We start from the raw sequence: 21,528 nt of genomic DNA on the forward strand, positions 1-21,528 counted from the left end.
CCACCCAAGTGTGGGGCCACCAAAGAAATGATTCGGGAGATGACTGGCCTCATGACTGATTACACTCAGGACCGCTTCCTCGCCCCTTTAGCTCTTCAAATACTGGCAGTAATACCACATCTATTTTGTCAGAGGACACACACAAAGACAAAGCACAAAGAAAATGTGGCAGCAATGAAGAGAAGATTGGCAATGTGGCAGACTGGGGCCCTTGATGATCTCCTATGTGAAGCAAGAACACTGCAGGAGAGACTAAAAATTACGGGTGACGGAAAGCAAAACACCGATGACGTGGCAAGAAAATTTTTTAACAAAATGCGTGTGGGAAAAGTGTCTCTGGCGGCAAGATCTCTCACAGAGGAATCCTCCGGTGGACTGATGCCAATAAACAGAGAGACATTAAAACTACTGAAAGAATAACATCCCCCTACAAGCGACGAAGAAGGCATCAGGTTCGAGGGAGTCTATGCCCCACCAAACGCTGTCCTGTTCGAGAAAATAACAAGAGAGATGGTGTAGAAAAAGGCACTGAAGACTCGAGGAGGAGCCGGTCCTTCAGGTCTGGATGCAAACGGGTGGAGAGTCATCCTCAGCACTAACAAGTTTGGCCCTGTAGCAAGCGATCTCTGCACTGCCATTGCCGCCCTTGCAAGAAAGCTTGCATCCTCTTGCTGCCATCACCTCCAGGCCCTGACGGCCTGCCGCCTTATTCCTCTGGAAAAGAAACCAGGATGTAGGCCTATAGGGGTGGGGGAAGTGCTGAGGCGGATCATCGGAAAATGCATAATGGAGGTGGTAAAGGATGATGTCAGGGCAGCAGCAGGGAACCTACAAGTGTGTGCTGGCCACCAGGCTGGTGGGGAGGCTGCCATTCACGCCATGAGATTGATATTTGAGCATCGTGATTGTGAGGCCGTTCTCCTGGTGGACACTTCAAACGCATTCAACATACTTAACCGCAAGGCTGCACTGCACAACATCAAGATCAAGTGTCCAAGCTTTACAATGTATGTTGAAAATTCGTATAGGAATCCATCAGACCTCTATGTAGTAAACAACAAGGCTCTAAGAGGTGATACCATCTTACAGTCAACCGAGGGAACAACACAGGGGGACCCTGTTGCAATGGCAATGTATGCAATTGGCCTATCAGTGCTCCAACAAGAAATAAAATTTGAAACAACTGGGGTCAAACAAGTGGCATATGCTGATGAACTTACAGGAGCAGGAAAAGTGGAGGGCATCAAAAAGTGGTGGGACTTGGTAACATGGCGAGGTCCACAAATAGGGTACCACCCAAACGCCAGCAAGTCCTTCCTCATCGTGAAGCCAGAACATTATGAACGGGCAATGGAGGTTTTTGACGGAAATGAGGTCAAAATAACTAAGGACTGCCAAAGACATCTAGGCGCAGTAATTGGCACTGCGGACTTCAAGACCGAGTACGTAGCGGGAAAGGTGAATGAGTGGGTTAGTGAAATCCAAGCTCTGTCTGAGATTGCTAACACAGAGCCACATGCGGCCTTTGCTGCATTCACCCATGGAGTCGAGCATCGTTGGAACTACCTGATGCGTACTATCCCTGATATCGGACCCCTCTTCCACCCTCTGGAAGAAGCTATCAGTGTCAAGTTCATTCCCAAATTAGTGAAACACCCTGACTTAACCCCAGCAGAAAGAGCACTTCTTGCACTTCCATCAAGACTGGGAGGGAGGGGACTAACAAATCCAGAGATTGCTGCCACTGAACATCAAAATTCACTTAAGCTCACGGCAGCCCTCACGGACCACATAATAGCCCAGAAAGCAACAGGGGAAGTGGATACCAGTGAAGTAAATAAGATTCGTAGGTCCATTACGACAGATCGACAGCACTGCCAAAATGATAAGTTGCAGCAACTATTGCTGCAGGTACCAGAAAATTTGAAAAAAAGTAGCTATAGCACAGGAGGTGGGCGCCTCGAACTGGTTAACTACGTTACCGATAAGGGCAAATGGTTTTAGTCTTAATAAACAAGAATTTACAGATGCCATTGCTCTAAGGTACGGTCGGCCAGTAGAAGGTTTGCCTTCCCAATGTGTGTGTGGCTCTTCCTATGATGGCGATCACGCCATGGTGTGCAAGAAGTGGGGCTTCATATGCATGAGGCATGACGAGGTAAGGGATCTCACAGCAAATATGTTGAAGGAAATCTGCCGGGATGTCATGGTAGAACCGACCCTCCTTCCATTGGATGGTGAGATCTTCCAACACAGGACTTCAAACACATCTAACGAAGCCCGTGTGGACGTCAGTGCTCGAGGATTCTGGACACAGGGACAGCGAGCTTTCTTCGACATCAGAATTTTTGATCCCATGGCCGCATGTCACCGTAACCTAGCTCTCGATGCTGCACATAGGAGGAACGAGAACGACAAGAGAAGGGCATATGGGGAGAGAATTCAAAACGTTGATCAAGGCAGCTTCACTCCTCTAGTGTTCACAACCTCTGGTGGGATGGGACCAAGTGCAAGATGTTTCTACGCCAGACTCGCGGAGGTGATCTCCGAACAGAAGCAGCAGCCCAGAAGTTTTGTTACAGCCTGGATGAGATGTCGACTGTCTTTCTCTCTCCTTCGGTCGGCTTTGCTCTGCCTCAGGGGAACGAGAGCTTCTGCCCCAACTCCGACAACTGCTGCAGATATTGACTATGAGGCTACTGTCACTGAATGCAGCATAGATCTGCGGCTCAACTAATTTAACACAGATAGGATAGCTACTTATGTATTAGGATATTTAATATTAAGGTAATTAAATGGTGGCGAAGGTGTGGCTATTGGGGGAGGCTAGAGGCCATTTATTAAAAAAAATAAAAGGTAGTAGTAGTAGTAGTAGTAGTAGTAGTAGTAGTAGTAGTAGTAATGTAAAATCAATCATAATTATGGTTAATTATTTTTGTCCTATTTTCATAAAACATATCTCAATGTATCATAATTATGGATTCTGTGTACTAGCATGTCACTAAGGTAAAAACTGAGCAGAGGTTATCAATAAGTCTAAGCGCTTACTTATATTAAAGAAGGTAGATGTATGCTGTGCAAGCGTTGAATGACACACACACACACACACACACACACACACACACACACACACACACACACACGTTTTCACGAGTAAAAAACAACACATGCAGAGGCAGTTGCACACAACATACAAAACAATGCACATAAATTCAACAAAATTTAACATTAACGCATAACTTACAAGCAATAATTTTATGTCAACGCTAAAGTCTACACAGTACACACACGCCATATACATGTAATCACACACACACACACACACACACACACACACACACACACACGCTTACACACACACACGCGCGTGTGAACGCACGCACGTACGCGCGCGCACACACACACACACACACACACACACACACACATAACTCCACACATACCACGGCAGCCTTTGCACCTAACGTAGCACATACTGTAGCAATTTCACGTGCCATTAAAAACTAAACGCTAACTTCCAGCTGCGCGAACGCTCTCATGCCGTCGCTCACGAACGCTTCCGAGAGTCGTATTTACGGGGGCCATGACTCACCTGTTAATGGCCAGGGTTTGTCTTTCTAATACCTACCAATTGGCCAGGTCAATTTGCAGTGACTGCCTTGCTAACTCCGCTCACCTACACCTTCTGGCTATTTTAGGAAGGTAATTTGATTCTCATTTTCATACACGTGATTAATATTTTCTTGTTTATTTACACTTTTGTTTTGTTTTTATTTACATGTCAACGTTCATGTTTGTTTGCGATGTTTTCTTTTTCTTTCTCAATCGTTTATGGGTTATTGCTGCCATTCCTGACCTGATAGAGAGGGTTTAATTCGCATGTAAGGGACTCAATTTTTTTTTACAAGGACGGTTAGAACGGTAATATTATAGCTGCTCGTGGTTAGTGTTGTTGTTATTCATTCTCTTAGTTAGGTACTTGGGTGGTTAAAGGGTTGTTTTACGTTGTTATTGTCTTGTTAATGATTTTATTTTTACTCTAGTTTTCACCTCTATCACTCAGTTAAATGAATGATAAGTATAACGGAAATACAGCAACAACAACAACAACTATTACTGTAATGATAATAATAATAATAATAATAATAATAATAATAATAATAATAATAATAATAATAATAATCATCTTAGATACCACTACACATAACACAACCGACTTACAAATAGTACATTGTTGTTGTTGTTGTTATTATTATTATTAGTTTGTTCACTAACTCCGAATTACATAAACTTTTCCTCACACACACACACACTTGCTGGCTGCCAAGCATTTCTGAGTCAGGTGTATGTGTAGTGTTATTTATCTTTGTTGTGTACACTTAGCCTCATGTTGTGTACACCTGGTCTCGTGTTGTGTTGTGTACACCTGACTTCGTGTTGAGTAATTCTGGCATCGTTCTGTGTACACCTGGCCTCGTGTTGTGTACACCTGGTCTGTTGTGTACGCCTGGTCTCGTGTTGTGTACACCTGGCCTCGTGTTGTATACACCTGGTCTCGTGTTTTGTACCCCTGGCCTCGTGTTGTATACACCTGGCCTCGTTCTGTGCACCTGGTCTCGTGTTGTCGCCATGAAGTTAGTGTGTATTTGCTGCATCAACAGTTACGGGACTAACACTAGACATCTGTACACACCGCCCGTGATACGACCTGACCTGGCTTATGGTGGTGCCTGCTGTGTTAGTTGACAGGGGGAGGGGTGGGGACGGAGGATTGGTGGAAGGATGTAAGAAAGGAGGGAGGGTTAGAGAGAGAGAGGGGGGGGGATGGTGTTAGAAATGGTGGAATTGGAGAGGAATTTGAAGGATAGAGAGAGAGAAAGAGTGTGTGTGTGTGTGTTGGTTTTCGTCACCATCACTAAAAGAACAGCAACCTGATCACTGTCACTATCACCATCAACCTCTCTCACTATCACCATCACCACCAACCTTCCTCACTGACACCATCACCACCATCCTCCCTCACTATTACCATCACCACCAACTTCCCTCACTATCACCATCACCACCAACCTCCTTCACTGTTATGATCACCACCAACTTCCCTCATTGTCACCATCACCACCAACCTCCTTCAAAGCCTTCATTGTCACCATCATCATCAACCTCTCTCACTGTCACCATCATCACCAACCTTCACTGCCACCATCACCACCAACCTCCCTCACAGTCACCATCACCAACCCCTCATTATCACCAAAAGCAGAAGCCCTTCACTATCACCATCATCACTATCCCCAGGCGCCTAGTCGTCACCATGCCTTAAGTCCATCTTCAATATGCTTTACCTTACGTCAATACCTTTTAAGAAAATTATCATATTGTCATAAAACAGCAACTTTATATCTGTTAATTTAAACCATCAAGTGAATAACAAATATTATACCACATGATGTAATTATCGTAATATAAATAGTCATGATGAGAAGAAAAAAACAATGGTACAGTATTTTACTTTTTCACCGAAATTTAGAAAAAAAATTGACTTAATTAGACTTTAAATAATATTTCACTCAGTTATGGTCATGGCCGTCTCTCTGCATCTTCTACCTTCGTGTATGGTTGTGGCCGTCTCTGCATCTTTCACTGCATGGTTGCGTCATCTGCATCTTCTACCTTCGTGTATGGTTGTGCCGTCTCTGCATCTTCACCCGTGTATGGTTGCTGGCCGTCTCTCTGCATCTTCTACCTTCGTGTATGGTTGTGGCCGTCTCTCTGCATCTTCTACCTTCGGTATGATCTATGGCCCTTCTGCATCTTCTACTCGTGTATGGTCATGGCTGTCTCTCCATCTTCTACCTCGTGTATGGTTACCGTCTCTCTGTTACCTTCGTGTATGGTTGTGGCCGTCTCCTGCATCTTCTACCTTCGTGTATGGTTGTGGCCGTCTCTGCATCTTCTACCTTCGTGTATGGTCATGGCCGTCTCTCTGCATCTTCTACCTTCGTGTATGGTCATGGCCGTCTCTGCATCTTCAACTTCGTGTATGGTTGTGGCCGTCTCTCTGCATCTTCTACCTTCGTATGGTTGTGTCTACCTGCATCTTCACCTTCGTGTATGGTTGTGGCCGTCTCTGCATCTTCTACCTTCGTGTATGGTTGTGGCCGTCTCTCTGCATCTTCTACCTTCGTGTATGGTCATGGCCGTCTCTCTGCATCTTCTACTGTGTATGGTTGTGGCCGTCTCTCTGCATCTTCTACCTTCTGTATGGTTGTGGCCGTCTCTCGCATCTTCCACTCGTGTATGGTTGTGGCCAGTCTCTGCATCTTCTACCTTCGTGTATGGTCATGGCCGTCTCTTCTGCATCTTCTACCTTCGTGTATGGTTGTGGCCGTCTCTCTGCATCTTCTACCTTCGTGTATGGTTGTGACCGTCTCTCTGCATCTTCTACCTTCGTGTATGGTCATGGTCACTTCCTCTGCATCTTCTACCTTCGTATGGTTGTGGCTGTCTCTGCATCTTCTACCTTCGTGTATGGTTGTGGCCGTCTCCGCATCTTCTACCTTCAAAGTGGTTGTGGCCGTCCTCTGCATCTTCTACCTTCGTGTATGGTTGTAGGCCGTCTCTATATTCTTCACCTCGTGTATGGTTGTGACCGTCTCTCTGCATCTTCACCTTCGTGTATGGTTGTGTCTCTCTGCATCTTCTACCTCTTGCATGGTTGTACCGTCTCTCTGCATCTTCTACCTTCGTGTATGGTTGTACGTCTCTCTGCATCTTCTAATTGTGTATGGTTGTGGCCGTCTCTCTGCATCTCTACCTTCGTGTATGGTTGTGGCCGTCTCTCTGCATCTTCTACCTTCGTGTATGGTCAGGCTGTCTCTGCATCTTCTACCTTCGTGTATGGTCGCGGCTGTCTCTCTGCATCTTCTACCTCGTGTATGGTCATGGCCGTCTCCTCTGCATCTTCTACCTCTTCGTGTGTGGCTGTCCTCTGCATCTTCACTGTGTATGGTTGTGTCTCCATCTCCAACCGTGTATGTATTGGTCTTCCTGCATCTTCTACCTCTGTGATGGTTGGACCGTCTCTCTCTGCATCTCTACTTTCGTGTATGTCACGTCACTCTGCATCTTCTACCTTCGTGTATATTGTGGCGTCACTCTGCATCTTCTACCTTCGTGTATGGTTGTATTGCCCTCTGCATCTTCTACCTTCGTGTATGGTTGTGGCCGTCTCTCTGCATCTTCTACCTTCGTGTATGGTTGTTGGCCACTCCCAATGCTCTCACCTTCGTGTATGGTCATGCTGTCTCTCTGCATCTTCTACTTCGTGTATGGTCATGGCCGTCTCTCTGCATTTCAACCTTCCTGTGTTTACCCCCTGCATCTCTACTTCTGTGTATGGTTGTACTGCCCTCTGCATCTTCTACCTTCGTGTATGGTCAGGTCACATCTGCATCTTCTACCTTCGTGTATGGTTGTGGCCGTCTCTCTGCATCTTCTACCTTCGTGTATGGTTGTGGCCCTCTCCTGCATCTTCTACTTCGTGTATGGTTGTACGTCTCTCTGCATCTTCTACCTTCGTGTATGGTTGTGGCTGGCCTCTGCATCTTCTACCTTTGTGTATGGTTGTGTCCTCTGCATCTTCTACCTGTGTATGGTTGTGGCGCCTCTCTGCATCTCTACTTCGTGTATGGTTGTGCCATCTCAGACTTCCACCTTCGTGGTTGTGGCCACTCTGCATCTTCACCTCCTAGGTGGCCGTCTCTCTCGCATCTTCTACCTGTGCACCTCTCTGCATCACTGGTTGTGGCCGTCACTCTGCATCTTCTACCTTCGTGTATGGTTAGCCTACTCTGCATCTTCAACCTAGAACTGAGCTTTGGTGATATTCAAACCCTTTACTTTCCAGTTTGAAGATTTTTTTCTCGAAAACAAAACCGACTTCTGTATTGTACATCAGTCATTCAGCACCTCAAACCCGAGTATGCGACCGGGTGAGTGATCCATAGTGTGAGGAACAATGTTACCCTCCCTCCCTGCCTGCCTCCTCCCTTCCTCACCATCCCCCAGACTCAGCCAGGGTAGGAAGGAAGGCAGGGTTATTAATGAGGAGTGCTCGATGTTTTACAAAGACGCGAATGTTTGAGCGCTGCTTACGCCCCAATCATTACCCGTGTATAAAATATCGCGCATTATGCCTTTGATCAGCGGCGGAAACTTTTTTAAAGCCTTCCCAGGGTAAAAATTCATATTTCATGAGCCCCGGCAACATTTAGAAATCTGTAATCACATGCCGAAATATAAGTTTGTTGACATTACCAGCCCATAACGCAAGCGCATTTTCATCAATTATTCAGTCGAATCAATCAGTCGGTAAGGTAACGGAGGCTTTGTTTTCGCCTGGCTGGATTATTAATTCAGCGGAGAACATGTAAATTATTGAATATTTCCTACTCACTTGGAATCTCTCCCTAGCGGTGGTGATGGTGAGGGTGGTGAGGATGGTGGTGGTGGTGATGAGGATAGTGGTGGTGATGAGTGGTGAGATAGTGCATGGTGGTGGTGATGGTAAGGATGTTGGTGGTGGTGAGGATGGTGGTGGTGGTGGTGAGGATGGTGGTGGTGGTGGTGAGGATGGTGTGGTGGTGGTGAGGATAGTGGTGGTGGTAAGGATGGTGGAGATGGTGAAGATGATGGTGGTGGTGGTGAGGATGGTAAGAATGGTGGTGATGGTAAAGGTGGTGCGAATGATGAGGGTGGTGAGAATGGTGAGGGTGGTGAGATTGGTGAGGGTGGTGAGAATGGTGAGGGTGGTGAGAATGGTAAAGGTGATGGTGACAAAATTCAACCGGTCTTCTTACTGGTAAAGATGATATACGTTCCCCACCTTGACTATATAATTTCTTCTATCAGAAAATTATAAATGGATTACAATAATTTCTTATGTTTTTATTCACTAAAAGGTCGCATTAGACGTGTCTAGGATTCGAACTCGTGTCATGAGCAGTGCCACATCCGAACACTTCCATCAACACCTCCAGGAAACGGATTCGAATCTTATGTGGGGAGTGATGTGCCCTTAAACCACGGAGTTTCCTATTATTCTGTCTGTCACATCAACATGTGCGGTCGTCTCTCTGGCTAAAATCTCCCTCGTTTCATGGAAGCCAACGTGTGTTCTGCCCTTTTTCCCAAATTAGGTGTTTACACAGAAGGGGCTCAAGTCATTGCCTTTTCTATTATAATTTTTCCATTATCAAATTTTCTCCTAAAGTCTTAACTATTGTACATTTACACAACCACACATACACACGAATACAAATACTAAAACAAACTCAAAACAAACACACATACAAAAAAAAAACATACAGTAAAAAATACTCAACTGATCATTTACCTCAGACAAAGATAAATCGATCGGTTACTATGGCAACTTAATGACTCGTCTTCTGGGACACCGATAATAGTTCCATTTACCCAGTCCTTTATGAACACAAACTGATTAAAAAGATATCCACTGTAAATAAAGTTTAAAACCTCTTTGACTGTTTGACCTTACCCACACTAAGGATGCATCCACGCTTCAATAACTTTTTGTTGCATGATATAAAAATAAGCGGCACGAATTTTAATTGGTAATCTGGTTAGCTGTGCCGATAGTAGATGCCATGTGCTAATCAAGGAGGAAGAGGAGAATAAGGTACTTGTAAGCCCGGACCTACGGCCTAGAAAAACAGTGCGTTAGTGTTCGAAATAAGGCAAACAGAGTATTGGGTTTTATATCTAGAAGTGTAAGTAATAAGAGTGCAGAGGTCTTATTGCAACTCGTCAGGCCGCACCTCGATTATGCGGTTCAGTTCTGGTGCCCTTATTATAGAATGGATATCAATTCACTAGAGTCGGTGCAGCGAAGAATGACAAAAATGATTCCGGGACTTAGAAACCTTCCATATCAGGATAGGTTAAAGAAACTTAACTTGCATTCCCTAGAAAGACGAAGAGTGCGGGGAGATATGATAGAAGTATTTAAGTGGGTGAAAGGAATCAATAAAGGGATATAGATAAAGTTCTTATAATATCCGAGCAGGATAGGACTTGGAGCAAAGGATTTAAGTTGATAAGTTTAGGTTTAGGAGGAGATAGGAAGAAACTGGTTCACAAATAGGGTGGTGGACGAGTGGAACAAGCTTAGCAACTTTGTAGTAAGTTCTGGGACTCTGGGAAGTTTCAAAAGGAGGCTAGATAGATTCATGGATGATAGAGAGTGGTAGTAACTCTCGACAGGAGCTGCCATGCACAGGCCAACCGGCCTATTGCAGACTCCTTATTTTCTTATGTTCTTATATTCTTAAGGAGGAGAAATGGAATGAGTGGAAGAGGATGAGGAGGAAGGAGAATGAGAAAGAAGAGGAGAATGATATGAGGGAAGAGATAGAAAATAAGGGGAAGGCGGAGTAAAAGGTAAAGGAAGAGTGAGCTGAAGGAGGAGGAAGAGGAAAATTAGGAGGAATAATATGAAGAGAAAAAAGAAAACACGATAATGAAGAGAAGAAGGAGGAGGTATTATAAAAAGACAACGAACAATAACAAATACAAACATGCGAAAGACTCATAGAAAAAGAATAAGAAGAGGAATAAAGAAGAAAAAGAGACAAAATAAGAACCAGAGAAATAAAGGAATAACACTCAACAATATCTTACCTGTACCTAATCCCCATCCCTCGTTTTGGTGGTGTGCAAACTTACAAAAATAAAGTACCAGGTTAACGTTTCAATGACATCTACCCTATTGTGCCTTGTCTGAAGAGTTGGTAGTGCTAAGCACCTCTCTACTTGGATAACTGACATGACATAATTCCGGAATCATCTTAGTCGCTCTGTGTTTCACCTTTAATAAGGGTGTTAGATCTTTCTGGGGGTAATCCAAACTGAAGGAGTATTTTCCTCTCTTTGTATTCAACGGTACGCTTTAGAATTCCTAAATTTCATTTTGTTTTTCACTGCTGACCCCACCTGTTGCACAGCCTTCAGTAACTTCTATCACAACGCCAAAATTTGTTTTCTTATCGACAATACCCAGGAAAGTGTTATGAACAGAAAGGTTGTGTTTAAGGCTGTTGTATCCTATGTACAGTCTTACATTTCGTAATATTAAAGAACATTAGCCAGTCACGAGACCATTTGAATAGCTCATGCAGATCTTTGTACATTGTTGCGACATCGTCTTGACTTGCTGCTTTCTCGGATATCTTCGTGCCGTCCGCAAACTTGACAATATGGCGCGATATATTTTTATTTATGCCGTTTATGAAGATCACAAACAGGGTAGTGCTCCACTGAGAACCTTTTTCCATTCAAAATGTACTCCATTTGTTACCACACTTTGTTGCCTCTCTTCGAGTCAGTTGTTAATCCACGTCAAAGTCTTGCCTTTGATGCCATGTGCGTGGAAATGTAACCAGATAATTATTAGATAAATATTTATCCCGGTGTGTGCTAATCCCTTGAGTACATTAACCAACCTCGAATAAGATGATTCAACCATTGAGTACAATGACAAAACCTCCAATACGATGATTTACCCCCTCGAGTACAATGATTTAACACCTGAGTACGATGGCACAACACCTTGAGTAAGATGACTTAACACCCTGAGTATAATGACTTAACACCTTCACTACGATGACTTAACACCTTGAATACGAGGATGACTTAACACTATAGTATGTTGACAACACCTTGAGTACGATGACTTAACACCTTGAATACGATGACTTAACCCTTTGAATATGATGACATATCCACGAGTATAGTGACAACACGTTGAGTACGATGACTCAAGGCGTTAAGTCATCGAATTGAAGGTGTTAAGTCATTATACTCAGGGTGTTAAGTCATCGTACTCAAGAAGTTAATTCATCGTACTCAAGGTGTTGTGTTAAGTCATCGTTCTCGTTCTTCCATTCACTTACACAACTGTTCCCAGATATCAGAAACACCTCACATCGTCCGTACTGTCTTTACTAAAGACAAACTACAGAACCTTTACCCACCTCTCTTACTTGACTACTTTATTTTCATAACTTTACTTACGTTGACAATTTCACTATCAAATTTCTCCTCGTCCATAGTCATTCACCAGGATGTATAACCTTCATTCTGAATCCCTATGGGACCCAAATACGTGTACACAGCTCTTGGGTGGGATGGGGTGGGGTGGGCTAATCTCGAGGTAAGGAAAAAATTATCTAAACACACTAAGTCATCAAAATAACGAGTTTTAGTGAGACAGAACGATAATATATTATACAAAATGGTACTTCTCGGAATTTCTCAGTCGCCTGCATATAAAATAGTCATTTATTTTTGCTTAAAGCGTTACCCCAACTACGGTAACGACAACCCGAGACGACTGTGAAAATATCCCTGTGAGTCAACCACTTTACTCAGGAGAAGCAAGAGTTGAATATTTGGTTTAGTTTGAGGTGCTACAACAATATATTGATTTTCAGTATAATGTATAATTTCTATTAAGAGTACAATAAATATAAAACCGCCCCGATGCCAATAATATGACGTATTACCACGCAGCACTGTTTATAAATAAGAGGTCACATTGTCGGTGCAAATACATTTATTCATGTGTTTTAGATCAGTTCACTTTGCATAGTACGTCAGATTTAAATTAGTTATTATTTCAACAGTCATTAATTCTGTTTGGTACACAGTCAACACGACCTTATTTCCATTATGTTTCAGTGGAATTTCATGAAGAAGACTGTAATGTTTTGGTTGAATTATAAATGATACGTACGTGTGTGTGTGTGTGTGTGTACTTAGAGTTGCACTTGTTGTGTTTGTTTACGTCGGGGCTCTGTGAGTTGCTCTTTACTCACGATAAAAAAGACTCCCTGATAACTAGCGTAATGAACACAATTATATTTCGTGATGCAAGAATACAATCATTTGTGAGTTGACCTGCGCATGTGTGCAACAGAGTACCCACGATGAGTTGAGGTATTTCTGGATAGCCTACACATTTTTGAACGCTTGTTTTAATAAGCAAACAAATGTGAAATATCAAAATACTGTATAGCTTATAGTTTCCTTATTACAAATATAAAAAACATAAAATTAACACGAATAAGAAAGAGAAAAAATGACTTGAACAGCAACGAAAATTAATACGTCTCTCCTATGACTGAAAAAAGAACATAAATGGAAATGTAAAGACAACAGGTTTTATGTTATATGGTGGAATGTTCTCGAGTAGAAACCTATGGTTTTAGTCTCGTCTGTTTTACAGAACACAGAGACACGTTCTCACTACTCTGGTTTCGTCGTGGTTGTCAGCAAGTCGGTTTTGCATTTATTCTGCCTTTTCTTAGACTACTGCGCGCTGACAGTTGGTCTGTGTCTGGTGAAAAAGGTTGACTTGTGTACAATAACCAGAGGTTATTGTCACTGGTTCTAAGTTATGGTACACTGGTTCTAAGTTATGGTACACTGGTTCTATGTTATGACACTGGTTCTAAGTTATGGGACACTAGTTCTATGTTATGACACTGGTTCTAAGTTATGGGACACTAGTTCTAAGTCATTGGACACTGGTTCTTAATTATGTGAAACAGATACTTAGTTACGACATTGGTTCTTAGTTATCTGATACTAGTTCATAGTTGTAACACACTGGTTCTACATTTTGTGACACTAGTACTAAGTTATATGACACTGGTTTAGAGGTATGTGACACCGGTTCACAGACACCTGACACTAACCGCCAATTATGCGACACAGCTTCCCATTCTCGTACAACCGGTTCACTGCAGCACGACACCACCGGTTCGTTGTAAAACATGAAACAAGTCCATTGTAAAATATTTGACTGATTATTGATAATTAGGTAATTTCGCTTTTTGGCTCAGATGTTAGTGAGAATTTTTATCATAATGATGTAATTTTTGTCAATGATAATGACATTGGGGGTAATTACGATTATTGGGGACTAAATACTGACGCTGCGTGTAGTGGTGGTGGTGGTGGTAGTAGTAGTAGTGGTGGTAGCAATTGGGTGTGGTAGTAGTGGTGGTAGTAGGTGTGTTAGTGGTAGTGGTGGTAGTAGGTGTGTTAGTGGTGGTGGTGAGTAGTTGGTGGTGGTAGTGGTGGTGGTGGTGGTAGAGTTGGTGTGGTGGGTTAGTAGGTGGTGGTGATGGTGGTGGGTTGAGGTGGTGGGGTGGTTGGTGGTGGGTTGGTGGGTGGTGGTGGGTGGTGGGGTGGTGGAGGTGTGGTGAGGTGGTTGTTGGTGGCAGTAGGTTGGTGGTGGTGGAGTTGGTGGTGGGTTGTTGGGTGGTGGTGGTGGTGGTGGCGTGGTGGGGTGGCGGTGGTTGGTGGTGTGTGTTGGTGTGGTGGTGGTGGCTGTGTTGGTGGGGTGGTGGTGGTGGGTGTGTGGTGGTGGTGGTGGTGGTGGGTGTGTTGGTGGTTGGTGGTAGTAGTGGGTGTGTTGGTGGCGGTGGTAGTAGTGGGTGTGTTAGTGGTGGTGGTGGTGGTGGGTGTGTTAGTGGCGTGGTGGTGGTGGGTTGTTAGTGGCGGTGGTAGTAGTGGCTGTGTTGGTGGCGGTGGTGGTGGTGAGGTGTGTTGAGTGGTGAGTGGGGTGGTAGTGGGTTGGTGTTGGTGGTTGGTTGAATTGATGGTGGGTTGGTGTTGGTGGTGAGTTGGTGTTGGTGGGTGGGTGGCGGTGGTGGTAGTGGCTGTGTTGGTGGTGGTGAGTGGTGGGTTGGTGGCGGTGGTGGTGGTGGGTTGGTGGCGGTGGTGGTGGTGGGTGTGTGGTGTGGGGTGGTGGTAGTGGGTGTTTGGAGTGGCGGTGGTAGTGGTGGGTGTGTTGGTGTGGGGTGGTGTGGTAGGTGTGTTGGTGGTGGTGGTGTAGTGGGTGTGTTAGTGGCGGTGGTAGTGGTAGGTGTGTTGGTGGCGGTGGTAGTGGTAGGTGTGTTGGTGGCGGTGGTAGTGGTGGGTGTGGTGGTGAGTGGTGGTGGTAGTGGTGGGTGTGTTGGTGGCGGTGGTGGTAGTGGGTTAGTGTTGGTGGTGGTGGTGGTGGGTGTGTTGGTGGTGTGGGTTGGTGTGGTGTGGGTGTTGGTGGTGTAGGTGTGGTGTGGGTGTGTTGGTGTGGTGGGTGTGTTGGTGTGGTGTGGGGTAGTGTTGGTGTGGGGTGTGGGTTGTGTTGGTGTGGTGTGGGTGTGTTGGTGTGGTGTGGGTGTGTTGGCGTGGTGTGGTTGTGTTGGCGTGGTGTGGGTGTGTTAGGTGGTGGTGGTGGGTGTGTTAGTGTGGTGTGGGTGTGTTGATGTGGTGTGGGTGTGTTGGTGTGGTGTGGGTGTGTGTTGGGTGTGGTGTTGGTGTGTTGAGTGTGTTAGTGTGGTGTGGTTGTGTTGGTGTGGTGTGGGTGTGTTGGTGTGGTGTAGGGGTGTTAGTGTGGTGTAGGTGTGTTGTGGGGTGTGGCGTGTTATGTGGTGTGGGTGTTGGTGGTGTGTGGGTGTGTGTAGTGGGTGTGTTAGTGTGGTGAGGTGTGTTAGTGGTGTGGGTGTGTAGTAGGCGTGTTGGTGTGGTGGTGGAGTGTGTTGGTGGTGGGGTGGGTGGTGGTGGATGTGGGGTGGTGGTGGTGGGGTGTGTTGGTTGCGGAGAGTGTGTTGGTGAGTGGGGTGTGTTGGGTGGCGTGTTGGTGGGTAGGTGTGTTGGTGTGGTGGGTGTGTTGGTGTGGTTGTTGGGTGTGTTGGTGTGGTGTGGGTGTGTTAGTGTGGTGTAGGTGTGTTGGTGTGGTGTGGGTGTGTTGGTTGTGGTAGTGGGGTGGTGTGGGTGTGTTGGTGTGGTGGTGGTGTGGTGTGGGTGTGGTGGTGTGGTGTGGGGTGTTGGTGTGGTGTGGGTGTGTTGGTGTGGTAGTGGTGGTGTTGAGTGGTGGTGTTGGTGGTGGAGTGTTGGGTGGTGGGTGTGTTGGTGTGGTGTGGGGTGTGTTGGTGTGGTGGGTGTGTTGGTGTGGTGGTGGTTTGTTGGTGTGGTGTGGGTGTGTTGGTGGTGGATGTGTGTTGGTGTGGTGGTGGTTGGTGTGTGAGGTGGTGTGCTGGGGTGTGTTGGTGGTGTGGTGGTGTGTGGGTGTGTTGGTGTGGTGTGGGTGTGTTGGTGGGTGTGGGTGTGTGGTGGGGTGTAGGTGTGTTAGTGGGGTGAGGTGTGTTAGTAGGTGTGGGTGTGTTGGTGGGGTGTGGGTGTGGTGGTGGGGTGTGGGTGTGTTGGTGGGGTGTGGGTGTTAGTGGGGTGTGGGTGTGCTGGTGTGGTGTGGTGTGTGTGTGTTGGTGTGGTGTGGTGTATGTGTGTTAGTGTGGTGTGGGTGTGTGTTGGTGTGGTGAGTGTGTAGTGTGTTGGTGTGGTGTAGGTGTGGTGGTGTGGTGAGGTGTGTTGGTGTGGTGTGGGTGTGTTGGTGGTGGTGAGTAGTGTTGGTGTGGTGTAGGTGGTGGTGGTGTAGGTGTGTTGGTGTGGTGTGGGTGGGGTGGTGGATGGGGTGGTTGGTTAGTGTGGTGTGGGTGTGTAGTGGGTGGTGTTGGTGGTGGTGTGGGTGTGTTGAGTTAGAGTGGGTGTGTGGTGTGGTGTGGGTGTGTTGGGTGGTGGTGGGGTGATGGTGTGGTGTGGGCGTGATGTGTGTGTGGTGGTGTGGTGTGGTTGTGTTGGGTGGTGTGGGTGTGTTGGTGGGTGTGGGGGTTGTTGGTGGTGTAGGTGTGTTGTGGGTGGGGTGTGGTGTGGTGTGGGTGTGTTGGTGGCGTGTGGGGGTGTTGTGGTGTGGTGTTGGTGGGGTTGGGTGTGTTGTAGGTGTGTTGGTGGTGTGGTGTGTTAGTGTGGTGGTGGTGTGTTGGATGGTGTTAGTGTGGTGTAGGTGTGTTGGTGTGGTGTGGGTGTGTTGGTGGTGTAGGTGTGTGGTGTGGGTTTAGGTGTGTTGGTGTGGTGTGGGTGTTGGTGGTGTGGGGTGTTGGTGTGGTGTGGTGTGTTGGTGTGGTGTTGGGTGTTGGTGTGGTGGGTGTGTTAGTGTGGTGTGGGTGTGTTGGTGGGAGTGGTGGGTGTGTTGGTGGGGTAGGTGTTGGTGTGGTGTAAGTGTGTTGGTGTGGTGTGGGTGTGTTGGTGTGGTGTGTGGGTGTGTTGGTGTGGTGTGGGTGTTGGTGTGGTGTGGGTGTGTTGGTGTGGTGTGGTGTGGTGTGGTGTGGGTGTGTTGGTGTGGTGTGGGTGTTGGTGTGTGTCGGTGGTGGTGTGGGTGTGTTGGTGTGGTGTGGGTGTGTTGTGGGTGTGTTGGTGTGGTGTGGGTGTGTGGGTGTGGTGGGTGCGTTGGTGTGGTGTTGGTGTGTTGGCTGGTGTGGTGTGTGTGTGTGTTGGTGTGTTGGTGTGGTGTGGGTGTGTTGGTGTGGTGTGGGTGTGTGGGGTGTGGGTGTTGGTGGGGTGTGTTGGTGGGGGTGTGGGTGTGTTGGTGGGGTGTAGGTGTGTTGGTGGGGGTGTGGGTGTGTTGGTGGGGTGTGGGTGTGTTGGTGGGGTGTGGGTGTGTTGGTGGGGTGTGGGTGTGTTGGTGGGGTGTGGGTGTGTTGGTGGGGTGTGGGTGTGTTGGTGGGGTGTGGGTGTGTTGGTGGGGTGTGGGTGTGTTGGTGGGGTGTGGGTGTGTTGGTGGGGTGTAGGTGTGTTGGTAGGGGGTGGGTGTGTTAGTGGGGTGTGTAGGTGTGTTAGTGGGGTGTAGGTGTGTTATGGGGTGTGGGGTGTGTTATTGGGGTGTAGGTGTGTTAGTGGGGTGTAGGTGTGTTAGTGGGGGTGTGGTGTGTTGGTGGGGTGTGGGTGTGTTGGTGTGGTGTAGGTGTGTTAGTGTGGTGTAGGTGTGTTGGTGTGGTGTGGGTGTGTTGGTGTGGTGTGGTGTGTTGGTGTGTGTGGGTGTGTTGGTGTGGTGTGGGTGTCTTGGTGTGGTGTGGGTGTGTTGGTGTGGTGTGGGTGTGTTGGTGCGGTGGGTGTGTTGTGGGTGTGTTAGTGTGGTTTGGGTGTGTTGGTGTGGTGTGGGTGTGTTGGTGTGGTGTGGGTGTGTTGGTGTGATGTGGGTGTGTGGTGGTGTGGGTGTGTTGGTGTGGTGTGGGTGTGTTGGTGTGGTGGAGGTGTGTTGGTGTGGTGTGGGTGTGTGTGTGTGGTGTGGGTGTGTTGGTGTGGTGTGGGTGTGTTGGTGTGGTGTGGGCGTGTTGGTGTGGTGTGAGTTGGTGGTGTGGTGTTGGCGTGTTGGTGTGGTGAGGTGTGTTGGTGTGGTGTGGGTGTGTTGGTGCGGATGAGGTGTGTTGGTGCAGATTGGGTGTGTTAGTGCAGATGGTAAGTGGTGTGGTGTGGGTGTGTTGGTTGTGGTGTAAGTGTGTTGGTGTGGTGTGGGTGTGTTGGTGTGGTGTGGGTGTGTTGGTGTGGTGTGGATGTGTTAGTGTGGTGTAGATGTGTTGGTGTGGTGGGCGTGTTGGTGTGAAGTGGGTGTGTTGTGTGGTGTGGGTGTGTGTTGGTGTGGTGTAGGTGTGTTGTGGGTGTGGTGTGGTGTGGTGTGTTGGTGTGGTGTGGGTGCGTTGGGTGGTGTTGGTGTGTTGGCGTGGTGTGGTGTATGTGTGTTGGTGTTGGTGTGGTGGGTGTGTTGGTGTGGTGTAGGTGTGTTAATGGGATTGTGGGTGTGTTAGTGGGGTGTAGGTGTGTTATTGGGGTGTGGGTGTGTGTTGAGTGGGTGTGGGTGTGTTGGTGGGGTGAGGTGTGTTGGTGGGGTGTGGGTGTTGGTGGGGTGGAGGTGTGTTAGTGGGGTGTAGGTGTGTTGGTGGGGTGTGGGTGTGTTGGTGGGGTGTGGGTGTGTTGGTGGGGTGTGGGTGTGTTGGTGGGGTGTGGGGTGTGTTGGTGGGGGGGTGTGGGTGTGTTGGTGGGGTGTGGGTGTGTTGGTGGGGTGTGGGTGTGTTGGTGGGGTTGTGGGTGTGTTGGTGGGGTGTGGGTGTGTTGGTGGAGTTGTGGGTGTGTTGGTGGGGTGTGGGTGTTTGGTGTGGTGTGGGTGTGTTGGTGTGGTGTGGGTGTTGGTGGTGTGGGTGTTGGTGTGGTGTGGGTGTGTTGGGGTGTGGTGTGGGTGTGTTGGTGTGGTGTGGGTGTGTGTGGTGTGGGTGTCTTAGTGTGGTGTGGGTGTGTTGGTGCGGAGTGGGTGTGTTGTGGGTGTGTTGGTGTGGTTGGGTGTGTTTGAGTGTGGTGTGGGTGTGTTGGTGTGGTGTGGGTGTGTTGGTGTGATGTGGGTGTGTTGGTGTGGTGTAGGTGTGTTGGTGGTGTGGGTGTGTTGGTGTGGTGGAGGTGTGTGGCGTGGTGTGGGTGTGTTGCGTGGTGTGGGTGTGTTGGCGCGGTGTGGTTGTGTTAGTGTGGTGTGGTGTGTTGGTGTGGTGTATGGGTGTGTTTGTGGGTGTGTTGGTGGGGTGTAGGCGTGTTACTGTGGTGTGGGTGTGTTGGTGTGGTGTAGGTGTGTTGGTGTGGTGTAGGTGTGTTAGTGTGGTGTAGGTGTGTTAGTGTGGTGCAGGTGTGTGTGTGGTGTGGGTGTGTGGTGTGGTGTGTTGGTGTGGTGTAGGGGTGTTGGTGTGGTGTGGGGTGTTGGTGTGGTGTGGGGGTGTTGGTGTGGATGGTGTTTTGGTGTGGTGTGGGTGTGTTGGTGTGGAGTGGGGTGTGGTGTGGGTGGGTGTGTTGGTGTGGGTGGGTGTGTTGGTGTGGGTGGGTGTGTTGGTGTGGGTGGGTGTGTTGGTGTGTGGTGTGGGTGTGTTGGTGTGGTGTGGGTGTGTTGGTGTGGTGTGGGTGTGTTGGTGTGGTGGGGTGTTGGTGTGGTGTGGGGTGTTAGTGTGGTGTGGGTGTTGGTGTGGTGTGGGTGTTGGTGTGGTGTGGTGTGTTGGTGTGGTGTGGGTGTGTGTTGGTGTGGCGTGGGTGTGTTGGTGTGTGTGGGTGTGTTGGTGTGGCGTGGGTGTGTTGGTGTGGCGTGGGTGTGTTGGTGTGTGGGTGTGTTGGTGTGGTGTGGGTAGGTATGTGTGGTGCGGCATATGTGTTATGGAGGAGGGTGTTGTGGAGGGATGTGGTAAGGGGTGCAGGGTCTGGTAGAAGAGGTAGGGTGTGGTAGACAGGTAGGGTGGGGGGAGGGTGTGGTGAAGGGTGGGGTGTGTGCCTCTGGAAATGCTTATAATTAGTAAGATCCTCTCTCAGGTGCCTTACCCGCTTTAGCTTCCCTTATGTTATGTTTCACATACCACTACGCTATTTGCATTGGCATAGGTTCGGTTTTAATGCTATCCGTACATTCACTGTAAAATGAACATCTAAATACCCCTTCTTGCTATATTATTTGTTTTAAATAAATGCACAAATGTTCTCTACTAGTAATGTAATTTCGCTGTATGGCATCAAATTTTATCATATTATTCTACTTGGTTTGGCTTTTGTGATTACTATAGTAGAAGCCATATACCCCCAGATAATGCACAACAATTATTACATCAAACTTATGAAGGTGATCACGACAAAATACTCTGTTTGTTTCTTTGTTTTGGACTAAGTAAACTATTTATTATTCACTTTCCGTAACCAGTGTTCAATCTCTTAATAGAAATAAATGAGGATAACTTACAAGATAAAATAAAACTACATCAGTGGGACCATTAGCCCGTTCTACAAATTGTTCCTTGAAATACTTTCTAAATTATAAACAATTTATCAGTTCTTATGCTTCTGAACACACCACACATATAGAGATAAATCTCATTCCATTCTCACAAATGATGCAGAACACGTACACAACCAAACTCAACTAGACAGACGGGCAGGACACGGCAGAGGAGCTTACAGGCTTCATTACTAACACACCCTTTAGCACTAAGGTAACGAGAGGTATTCTGGAGAAAAAAAAGACGGCACTAAGCTAGATTTTACCCATATGTGCCGTCATCTATCCTGTAACACCAGACAAACTATTAATAAACGCCTAAATTTCGGAAACTTATCTAATGAGCATGGTCACTGGTTGTGGTACACACACAAGAGCCCAGGCTTATAGTACACACACAAGGAAACCCCACCAGGTTCATATTTACACACAAGGAGCCCACCAGGTTCGTGGTACACACACAAGGCCCACCGGGTTCGTGGTTCACACAAAAGCCCTGGACCGTTATTTGCAGGACTCGTAATTATTACCGTATAAAATTAATTTGACATTTCACCATAAAGACACTACGTACAGTACACCAGCAACACACTCCCCAAAACTAGTGAAGTAGGTCGATGAGCAAAAGTAGGAGGTTGGACACGATGACAGCGTAACACTATAATTAGGATGGGCAAAGAAATTAACATAAATGACGTGGCATCTGTATCAGTTAGATGACAGCAGTCAGGCCTGACAAGTGCGAAACTTTTATTTACATTATTTTTTACTGTGTTTCCCTATCTTATTTTAATGTACAGATAAATATATTTATCAACTATGCCTTTAGAACT

This window comes from Homarus americanus, unplaced genomic scaffold, assembly GCF_018991925.1.
Source record: "Homarus americanus isolate GMGI-L3 unplaced genomic scaffold, GMGI_Hamer_2.0 scaffold39675, whole genome shotgun sequence".
NCBI lineage: Eukaryota > Metazoa > Arthropoda > Malacostraca > Decapoda > Nephropidae > Homarus > Homarus americanus.